General features: G+C 41.9%; 1 protein-coding gene across 1 annotated transcript in view; it reads left to right on the forward strand.

The window, feature by feature from the left end:
- Window positions 1-10,000, forward strand: part of LOC135548997 (stromal membrane-associated protein 2-like) — a 45,703-nt gene that overhangs the window by 29,621 nt on the left and 6,082 nt on the right. The window lies entirely within an intron of this gene.

Raw genomic sequence — 10,000 nt, forward strand, 5'->3', positions numbered from 1 at the left:
TACAGAGTCAAAGCTTTCCTTACGTTTGGATGAGTCACAGTGGACAGGTATTCTGCCGCTGTGTACTCTCTGTTTAGGGCCAAATAGCATTCTACTTTGCTCTGTTTTTTTGTAAATCCTTTCCAATGTGTCAAGTAATTATCTTTTTGTTTTCTTATGATTGGTTTGTGTCTAATTATGTTGCTGTCCTGGGGCTCTATGGGGTGTGTTTGTGTTTGTGAACAGAGCCCCAGGACCAGCTTGCTTAGGGGACTCTTCTCCAGGTTCATCTCTCTGTAGGTGATGCCTTTGTTATGGAAGGTTTGGGAATCACTTCCTTTTAGGTGGTTATAGAATTTAACAGCTCTTTTCTGGATTTTGCTCTGTATGCATTATTTGTGTACGTAGGATATATTTGCAGTATTCTGCGTGCAGAGTCTCAATTTGCTGTTTGTCCCATTTTATGAATTCTTGGTTGGTGAGCGCACCCCAGACCTCAGAACCATAAAGGGCAATGGGTTCTATGACTGATTCAAGTATTTTTAGTCAGATCCTAATCTGTATGTTGAAATTTATGTTCCTTTTGATGGCATAGAATGCCCTTCTTGCCTTGTCTCTCAGATCGTTCACAGCTTTGTGGAAGTTACCTGTGGCGCTGATGTTTAGGCCAAGGTATGTATAGTTTTTTGTGTGCTCCAGGGCAACGGTGTCTAGATGGAATTTGTATTTGTGGTCCTGGTGACTGGACCTTTTTTGGAACACCATTATTTTGGTCTTACTGAGATTTACTGTCAGGGCCCAGGTCTGACAGAATCTGTGCATAAGATCTAGGTGCTGCTGTAGGCCCTCCTTGGTTGGTGACAGAAGTACCAGATCATCAGCAAACAGCAGACATTTGACTTCGGATTCTAGTAGGGTGAGGCCGGGTGCTGCAGACTTTTCTGGTGCCCGCGCCAGTTCGTTGATATATATGTTGAAGAGGGTGGGGCTTAAGCTGCATCCCTGTCTAACCCCACGACCCAGACTTTTCCAATGGGTTTTATAACTGATCCAGTATTTTGACTAATAATCCTGATCGATATATTCATTTGGTGAAAGGCTCGTTCAGGCAGAACTGTAAGTGCACTGAGACTATCCAGAAGGCCAAAGTTAGTTACTTTAAGGAGCAGTTCTCTCTCTGTGGGTCGAACCCCAAGAAGTTCTGGAAAACGGTTAAAGACCCTCACAGCTGTCCCTTAATGTTTATAACATTGTTTTTACTGACCTGGAGAATAAACCCTCCTCCTCACAGCTGTCCCTTAATGTTTATAACGTTGTTTTTACTGACCTGGAGAATAAACCCTGCTCCTCACAGCTGTCCCTTAATGTTTATAACGTCGTTTTTACTGACGTGAACCGTGAAACGGAGAACAATAAACCCTCCTCCTCCCTTAATGTTTATAACGTCGTTTTTACTGACCTGGAGAATAAACACTCCTCCTCACAGCTGCCCCTTAATGTTTATAACGTTGTTTTTACTGACCTGGTGAATAAACCCTCCTCCTCACAGCTGTTCCTTAATGTTTATAACATCGTTTTTACTGACCTGGAGAATAAACCCTCCTCCTCACAGCTGTCCCTTAATGTTTATAACGTCGTTTTTACTGACGTGAACCGTGAAACGGAGAACAAGGCTGACGTTTTATTTGTTCAATTTGTGTTTTTTTGTTAGTTTCTTTGTGTTATTTGCAACTTACTTTTTAACTTATTTTAACTTATTTTGCACATAATGTTGCCGCTATGACCGAAAATAACATCAGGACTACGATTACTCACCACGAGTCCGATGAGCCCGAGGTGAATGATATACTGCTTTCCCGGGAACAGGCCCAAATCCCCGTGATTTGCGTGAAGAGAAGGCGGAGAAAAAGGGGCCAAAGGGCAGGCGGCATTTTGAGAATTCGTAGGTAATCGAATAAATAATAATAATAAACCCCCACTTATTTCCATTCTGGAAAATAAATAGAGGACCTACGTGGAAGATTAAACTACCAACGGGGCGGCAGGTGGCCTAGTGATTAGAGCGTTGGACTAGGAACCAAACGTTGCAAGTTGAGAAAGGTTGAATGATCGAATCCGAGCTGAAGGTAAAAATATGACGTTCTACCCCTGAACAGGCAGTTAACCCACTGTTCCTAGGCCATCATTGTAAATAAGTATTTGTTCTTAACCTCTTGGATTTAGGGGGAGCTATTTTTAATTTTTGGATGCAAAACGTTCCCGTTTAGATAGATATTTTGTCACGAAAAGATGCTCGAAAAGATGCATATAATTGACAGATTTGGAAAGAAGACACTCTGACGTTTCCAAAACTGCAAAGATATTGTCTGTGAGTGCCTCAGAACTGATGTTACAGGCGAAACTCAGATAAAAATCCAACCAGGAAGTGCCGCATTTTTTAAAACCGCCTCATGCCAATGACTCCTTATATGGCTGTGAATGAGCTACGAATGAGCTTACGTTTTCCACGTATTCCCCAAGGTGTCTACAGCATTGTGACGTCTTTTTAGGCATTTCCATTGAAGAATGGCTGTAAGGGACCATATATAGCATGTGGTGACACATGGTGTCTCCCGCAGAAAACCTTGCATAAAATACTGAGGTAGCCATTTTTCCAATCGCTTCTTATGAGAAACCAATTGCCTCGATGGATATATTATCGAATATATATGTTAAAAACACCTTGAGGATGGATCCTAAACAACGTTTGCTGTGTTTCTGTCGCTATTATGGAGCAAATTTTGAAAAACGTTTGGCGTTTTCCGGTCGATTTCTCAGCCATGCATGATGAAGAAACGGGAGCTATTTTGCCTACAAAAATAATATTTTTGGAAAAAAGGAACATTTGCTATCTAACTGGGAGTCTCCTGAGTGAAAGCATCTGAAGTTCTTCAAAGGTAAATTATTTAATTTCGCTGCTTTTCTTATTTTCTTGAAAATGTTGCCTGCTGCCAGCAGATCCTAGCATAGCATTATGCCATGATAAACGTACACAAATGCTTGTCTGGCGTTGGCTGTAACTAATATTTTGAAAATCTGAGATGACAGTGTTGTTAACAAAAGGCTAAGCTTATGTTTGAATATATTTATTTCATTTCATTTGCGACTTTCATGAATAGGAAAAGTTTCTAGGGGTATTTATGTCCGTTGCGTTATGCTAATGCGTTTGAGGCCTCCATTTGGCAAATCTGACTATAATTATATTCTCCTGATTCCCGCTTATAAGCAAAAATTCAAGCAGGAAGCACCAGTGACTCGATCAATTAAAACGTGGTCAGAGGAAGCAGATGCTAAGCTACAGGACTGTTTTGCACAGACTGGAATATGTGATGTGGCAGGGCTTGCAAACCATTACAGACTATAAAAGGGAAGCACAGCCGAGAGCTGCCCAGTGACACGAGCCTATCAGACAAACTAAACTATTTTTATGCTCGCTTCGAGGCAAACACTGAAACATGCATGACAGCACCAGCTGTTCCTGAAGACTGTGTGATTATGCTCTCCTCAGCCGATGTGAGTGAGACCTTTAAACAGGTCACAAGGCCACGGGGCCAGACGGATTACCAGGACGTGTACTGCGAGCATGCACTGACCAACTGGCAAGTGTCTTCACTGACATTCTTGATGTCTATAGTATTTTCTCTGGTATGCAATCTGGTTTCCACTCAGGTTATGTGTCACTGCAACCTTAAAGGTCCTCAATGATGTCACTATTGCACTTTATTCTAAGCAATGTTGTGCTGCTATTTGTGTTGACTTGGCCAAAGCTTTTGATATGGTAGACCATTTCATTCTTGTGGGGAGGCTAAGGAGTATTGGGTGTCTCTGAAGGGTCTTTGGCCTGGATTGCAAAATCCCTCTCTCAAAAGAGTGCAGTGTATAAAGTCAGAACATCTGCTGTTTTAGCCACTTGGGAGTACCCCAATGCTCGATCCTAGGCCCCACGCTCTTCTAAATTTACATCAACAACATAGCTCAGGCAATAGGAAGCTCTCTCATCCATTTAAATGCAGATGATACAGTCTTATACTCAGCTGGTCCCTCCACAGATTTTGTGTAAAATGCTCTACAACAAAGCTTTCTTAGTGTCCAACAAGCTTTCTCTAACCTTAACGTTTTTCTGAACACCTCCAAAACAAAGGTTATGTGGTTTGGTAAGAAGAATGCCCATCTCCCCTCAGGTGTGATTACTACCTCTGAGGGTTTTTTTCTTTAACCCTAACCCTGATTCAGATGACCATCCTACACATGCTAGATTACGGAGACGTAATTTATAGATCGACAGGTAGGGGTGCTCTCGAGCGGCTAGATGTTCTTTACCATTCGGCCATCAGATTTGCCAACAATACTCCTTATACAGTGCCTTGCAAAAGTATTCATCCCCCTTGGCGTTTTCCCTATTTTGTTGCATTACAACCTGGAATTTAAATTGATTTTTATTGGGATTTCATGTAATGGACATAAAATAGTACAAATTTGTGATGTGAAATTTTTAAAAGTAACTTGTTTAAAAAAAAATCAAAAAAATAAAGAACGGAAAAGTGGTGTGTGTATTTGTATTCACCCCCTTTGCTATGAAGCCCCTAAATAAGATCTGGTGAAACCAATTACCTTCAGATGTCACATAATTAGTTAAATAAAGTCCACCTGTGTGCAATCTAAGTGTCACATGATCTGTCACATGACTCAGTATATGTACACCTGTTCTGAAAGGCCCCAGAGTCTGCAACACCACTATGCAAGGGGCACCATGAAGACCAAGGAGCTCTCCAAACGGGTCAGGGACAAAGTTGTGGAGAAGGACAGATCAGGATTGGGTTATAAAAAAATATCCAAAACTTTTGAACATCCCACGCAGCACCATTAACTAAATCCATTATTAAAAAATGGAAAGAATATGGCACCACAACAAACCTGCCAAGAGAGGGCCGCCCAACAACACTCACAGACCAGGCAAGCAGGGCATTAATCAGAGAGGCAACAAAGAGACCAAAGATAACCCTGAAGGAGCTGCAAAGCTCCACAGCAGAGATTGGAGTATCTGTCCATAGGACCACTTTAAGCCGTACACTCCACAGAGCTGGGCTTTATGGAAGAGTGTCCAAAAAAAATACATTGCTTAAAGAAAAAAAAATAAGCAAACACTTTTGGAGGTCACCAAAAGGCATGTGGGAGATTCCCCAAACATATGGAAGAAGGTACTCTGGTTAGAAGAGACTAAAATGTATCTTTTTGGCCATCAAGGAAAATTCTATGTCTGGCGCAAACCCAACACCTCTCATCACCCCGAGAACAACATGAAGCATGGTGGTGGCAGCATCATGCTGTGGGGATGTTTTGTATCAGTAGGGAAACTGGTCAGAATCGAAGGAATGATGGATGGCGCTAAATACAGGGAAATCCTTGAGGGAAACCTGTTTAAGTCTACCAGAGATTTGAGGCTGGGACGGAGGTTCACCTTCCAGCAGGACAATAACTCTAAACATACTGCTAAAGCAACACTCAGGTGGTTTAAATGGGAAACATTTAAATGTCTTGGAATGGCCTAGTCAAAGCCCAGACCTCAATCCAATTGAGAATCTGTTTGCGAATCTGTGGTATGACTTACAGATTTCTGTACACCAGCGGAACCCATCCAACTTGAAGGAGCCGGAGCAATTTTGCCTTGAAGAATGGCCAAAAATCCCAGTGGCTAGATGTGCCAAGCTTATGGAGACATACAAGAGACTTGCAGCTGTAATTGCAGCAAAAAGGTTGCTCTACAAAGTATTGACTTGGAGGGGGGGGTAGGCATGTTGTGTAAATCAAATGATCAAATGATACAAGCCCCCCCAAAATCTATTTTAATTCCAGGTTGTAAGGCAACAAAATAGGAAAAATGCCAAGAGGGGTTGAATACTTTCGCAGGACTCTCTACTCCTCTGTAAACTGGTCATCTCTGTATACCCATCGCAAGACCCACTGGTTGATGCTTATTTATAAAACCCTCTTAGACCTCATACCCCTCTATCTGAGAAACCTACTGCAGCCCTCATCCTCCAACATACAACCCCCGTTCTGCCAGTCACATTCTGTTAAAGGTCCCCAAAGCACACACATCCCTGGGTCGTCGCTCGTCTTTTCTGTTCACTGCAGCCAGCAACTGGAACGAGCTGCAACAAACACTCAAACTGGACAGTTTTATCCCTTCATTCAAAGACTCAATCATGGACACTCTTCCTGACAGTTGTGGCTGCTTTGCGTGATGTATTGTTGTCTCTACCTTCTTGCCCATTGTGCTGTTGTCTGTGGCCAATGTTTGTATCATGTTTTGTTCTGCTACCATGTTGTTGTCTTGGGTATCTCTTTATGTAGTGTTGTGTCTCTTGTTGTGATGTGTGTTTTTGTCCTATATTGTATTTTTTTTTTTTTTTTTTATTTTAATCCCAGGCCCCCGTCTCCACAAGGCCTTTTGGTAGGCCGTCATTGTAAAAAATAATTTGTTCTTTTAACTGACTTGCATAGTTAAATCAAGTTTTAAAGTATGTATATCTCTACAGTACCTTCTTGCCATTTGTGCTGTTGTTGTCATGTTGTGTTGCTACCATGCTGTTGTTGTCATGTTGTGTTGCTACCATGCTGTTGTTGTCATGTTGTGTTGCAACCATGCTGTTGTTGTCATGTTGTGTTGCTACCATGCTGTTGTTGTCATGTTGTGTTGCTACCATGCTGTTGTTGTCATGTTGTGTTGCTACCATGCTGTTGTTGTCATGTTGTGTTGCTACCATGCTGTTGTTGTCATGTTGTGTTGCTACCATGCTGTTGTTGTCATGTTGTGTTGCTACCATGCTGTTGTTGTCATGTTGTTGCTAGCATGCTGTTGTTGTCATGTTGTGTTGCTACCATGCTGTTGTTGTCATGTTGTGTTGCTACCATGCTGTTGTTGTCATGTTGTGTTGCTACCATGCTGTTGTTGTCATGTTGTGTTGCTACCATGCTGTTGTTGTCATGTTGTGTTGCTACCATGCTGTTGTTGTCATGTTGTGTTGCTACCATGCTGTTGTTGTCATGTTGTGTTGCAACCATGCTGTTGTTGTCATGTTGTGTTGCAACCATGCTGTTGTTGTCATGTTGTGTTGCTACCATGCTGTTGTTGTCATGTTGTGTTGCTACCATGCTGTTGTTGTCATGTTGTGTTGCTACCATGCTGTTGTTGTCATGTTGTGTTGCTACCATGCTGTTGTTGTCATGTTGTGTTGCTACCATGCTGTTGTTGTCATGTTGTGTTGCTACCATGCTGTTGTTGTCATGTTGTGTTTCTACCATGCTGTTGTTGTCATGTTGTGTTGCTACCATGCTGTTGTTGTCATGTTGTGTTGCAACCATGCTGTTGTTGTCATGTTGTGTTGCAACCATGCTGTTGTTGTCATGTTGTGTTGCTACCATGCTGTTGTTGTCATGTTGTGTTGCTACCATGCTGTTGTTGTCATGTTGTGTTGCTACCATGCTGTTGTTGTCATGTTGTGTTGTTATGTGTTTCTGCCTTGCTATGTTGATGTCTCAGGTCTCTCTTTATGTAGTGTTGTGTTGTTTCTCTTTATGTAGTGTAGTGTTGTCTCTCTTTATGTAGTGTTGTGTTGTCTCTTATGTAGTGTTGTGGTGTCTCTCTTTATGTAGTGTAGTGTTGTCTCTCTTTATGTAGTGTAGTGTTGTCTCTCTTTATGTAGTGTTGTGTTGTCTCTATTTATGTAGTATTGTGTTGTCTCTCTTCATGTAGTGTTGTGGTGTCTCTCTTTATGTAGTGTTGTGGTGTCTCTCTTTATGTAGTGTCTCTCTTTATGTAGTGTTGTAGTGTCTCTCCTTATGTAGTATTGAGTTGTCTCTCTTTATGTAGTGTTGTGTTGTCTCTCTTTATGCAGTGTTGAGTTGTCTCTCTTTATGTAGTGTTGTGGTGTCTCTCTCTATGTAGTGTTGTGTTGTCTCTGTCTATGTAGTGTTGTGTTGTCTCTCTTTATGTAGTGTTGTGTTGTCTATGTAGTGTTTTAGTGTCTCTCTTTATGTAGTGTTGTGTTGTCTCTCTTTATGTAGTGTTGTGTTTTCTCTCTTTATGTAGTGTTGTGGTGTCTCTCTCTATGTAGTGTTGTGTTGTCTCTGTCTATGTAGTGTTGTGGTGTCTCTCTTTATGTAGTGTTGTGGTGTCTCTCTTTATGTAGTGTTGTGTTGTCTCTCTTTATGTAGTGTTGTGTTGTCTCTCTTTATGTAGTGTTGTGTTGTCTTTCTTTACGTAGTGTTGTAGTGTTTTAGTGTCTCTCTTTATGTAGTGTTGTGTTGTCTTTCTTTATGTTGTGTTGTCTCTCTTTATGTAGTGTTGTGTTGTCTCTCTTTATGTAGTGTTGTCTCTCTTTATGTAGTGTTGTGGTGTCTCTCATTATGTAGTGTTGTGTTGTCTCTCTTTATGTAGTGTTGAGTTGTCTCTCTTTATGTAGTGTTGTGTTGTCTCTCTCTATGTTGTGTAGTGTGGTCTCTCTTTATGTAGTGTTGTGTTGTCTCTCTTTATGTAGTGTTGAGTTGTCTCTCTTTATGTAGGGTTGTGTTGTCTCTCTCTATGTTGTGTAGTGTCGTCTCTCTTTATGTAGTGTTGTGTTGTCTCTCTTTATGTAGTGTTGAGTTGTCTCTCTTTATGTAGTGTTGTGTTGTCTCTCTTTATGTAGTGTTGTGTTGTCTCTCTTTATGTAGTGTTGTGTTGTCTCCCTTTATGTAGTGTTGAGTGTTCTCTCTTTATGTAGGGTTGTGTTGTCTCTCTCTATGTTGTGTAGTGTGGTCTCTCTTTATGTAGTGTTGTGGTGTCTCTCATTATGTAGTGTTGTGTTGTCTCTCTTTATGTAGTGTTGTGTCATCTCTCTTTATGTAGTGTTGTCTCTCTTTATGTAGTGTTTTGTTGTCTCTCTTTATGTAGTGTTGAGTTGTGTTGTCTCTCTTTATGTAGTGTTTTGTTGTCTCTCTTTATGTAGTGTTGTGGTGTCTCTTTATGTACTGTTGTGGTGTCTCTCTTTATGTAGTGTTGTGTTGTCTCTCTCTGCTGTCCGGACCTCTGGCAGTCTCTATGGGGGTGCCACAGGGTTCAATTCTTGGATCGACTCTCTTCTCTGTATACATCAATGAGGTCGCTCTTGCTGCTGGTGAGTCTCTGATCCACCTCTACGCAGACGACACCATTTCGTATACTTCTGGCCCTTCTTTGGACACTGTGTTAACAACCCTCCAGGCAAGCTTCAATGCCACACAACTCTCCTTCCGTGGCCTCCAATTGCTCTTAAATACAAGTAAAACTAAATGCATGCTCTTCAACCGATCGCTACCTGCACCTGCCCGCCTGTCCAACATCACTACTCTGTACGGCTCTGACTTAGAATACGTGGACAACTACAAATACCTGGGTGTCTGGTTAGACTGTAAACTCTCCTTCCAGACCCATATCAAATATCTCCAATCCTAAGTTAAATCTAGAATTGCCTTCCTATTTCGCAACAAAGCATCCTTCACTCATGCTGCCAAACATACCCTTGTAAAACTGACCATCCTACCAATCCTCGACTTTGGCGATGTCATTTACAAAATAGCCTCCAATACCCTACTCAACAAATTGGATGCAGTCTATCACAGTGCAATCCGTTTTGTCACCAAAGCCCCATATACTACCCACCATTGCGACCTGTACGCTCTCGTTGGCTGGCCCTCGCTTCATTCTCGTCGCCAAACCCACTGGCTCCATGTCATCTACAAGACCCTGCTAGGTAAAGTCCCCCCTTATCTCAGCTCGCTGGTCACCATAGCATCTCCCACCTGTAGCACACGCTCCAGCAGGTATATCTCTCTAGTCACCCCCAAAACCAATTCTTTCTTTGGCCGCCTCTCCTTCCAGTTCTCTGCTGCCAATGACTGGAACGAACTACAAAAAGCACTGAAACTGGAAACACTTACCTCCCTCACTAGCTTTAAGCAC

Source organism: Oncorhynchus masou, chromosome 12 (assembly GCF_036934945.1).
Source record: "Oncorhynchus masou masou isolate Uvic2021 chromosome 12, UVic_Omas_1.1, whole genome shotgun sequence".
Taxonomy (NCBI): domain Eukaryota; kingdom Metazoa; phylum Chordata; class Actinopteri; order Salmoniformes; family Salmonidae; genus Oncorhynchus; species Oncorhynchus masou.